Here is a 1,690-nt window from a genome sequence, read left to right on the forward strand (position 1 = left end):
AAAAAGTTAATTTTATATATATATATATATTAAAAAAAAAAAACCACGTCATTTTATGGTAATATGATAATACCCTACTACATACGACATCATTTCTAGATTTATATATATATGGTAAATTAAATATGACAAATAAAAAAAATTGAAACAACCACCTATTGGATAAAAAGAAAAGGCAACAAGAATCAAATTAAGAAGAAAAATTGAGAGAGACCTGAGACAGATCTGACAAACGAGATTTTTTTTTTTTTTTTTTCAAAGAACAAACGGGATTTAAAGATGTTGTTTTGACACTATATATATAATTAAGAAAAAAAAAAAAAAAAAACCCCAACTACCAATTGTTTGCAGTATAGTAATCTAATGTTTAAAAGGTACTAAAGTAGCTCCCAAACTACCAAAATGTATCAAAAATGCCACTTATTTTTTTATATTCCTATAATACCCCTATTCTTTTAACAAATAAAAAAATTGTAAAAAAAAAAAAAAAACCAAAAAATTAGTGAAAAAAAAAACCAATGCGCGAATAAATAGAAAAAAAAAAAAGGTTTTTTGGAATAAATAAATAATTAGTCACTGTAGTTGGCCTAAATTACAAATTACTTCATGTCATATTAAAGTAAAATCAATAGGCGAATAAAAACAATTTTTTAACATAATTTGACTCCAAGGACTAAATTGTTTTTTTTTTTTTTAGAATATCTTAAGAACCGTACCTATGATTTTACTTTAATATAACATGAATGGTCACTGTAGTTAGCCTAAATTATTTATTTTATTCCAAATTTTTTTTTTTTTTTTTTTTTTGTATTTATTCGCCCATTGGTTTTTCTGTATTTTTTAAAAATTGTTTGTTTTTTTTTACAATTATTTTATTTGTTAAAAGAATAGGGGTATTATAGGAATATAATAAAATAAGTGGCCTTTTTGATACATTTTGGTAGTTTGGGGGCTACTTTAGTACTTTTTTAACATTGGGGGGCTATATTGCAAACGACTGGTAGTTTGTGAGACTTTTTTATATTTTTCCCTATTTTATTATATATATGGGTTTGTCGAGTAATGCTAAAAGAAAGACCCACGTTTTTTTTTTATGTTAAAGTAATAGTTAAGAGATTAAATTTATTTCTTCCTATAAGATTAAGTTGTTGGAACATACAACTGGTGATTTAACATGGTATCAGAGCCAAAGGTGATCGAACCTTGACTCCGTCAACTCACCCTCTGATTCAATAATTTAACATTTTATGTGTCCTCCCAAAATTGATACGACTCTTAAAATTGCCATTACATCAAAATCTAAGACATGGGTTTTCTTTTCAGTATATAAGCAGAGGAGTGGATACACTACAAAAAATCATTGTTTTAGTGACGTTGCAACTGTTCATTATTTTTTGCCACGTCACTGAATTATAACGTGTTAAACTATAACACGTTGCTATTATTTTTGGTAACGTGTCTTTTTTTACACGTCACCATATGGTGACGTGGTAGAAATGCCACGTTACCATATGGTAACGTGGCATTATAACACGTTGCCATATGGTTAAAATTTTAAATAAATTAAAAAATAAAATTTTTTAATTTATTTATGATAAAAAGATTTTTTCAAGCACTCTTTGCATTATTTGCTAGATGAGAAGTGTATTTTTTATACAAGTGTAATCTTGTAAATGATCATACAATTTTG

Source organism: Corylus avellana, chromosome ca11, assembly GCF_901000735.1.
Source record: "Corylus avellana chromosome ca11, CavTom2PMs-1.0".
Taxonomy (NCBI): Eukaryota; Viridiplantae; Streptophyta; class Magnoliopsida; order Fagales; family Betulaceae; genus Corylus; species Corylus avellana.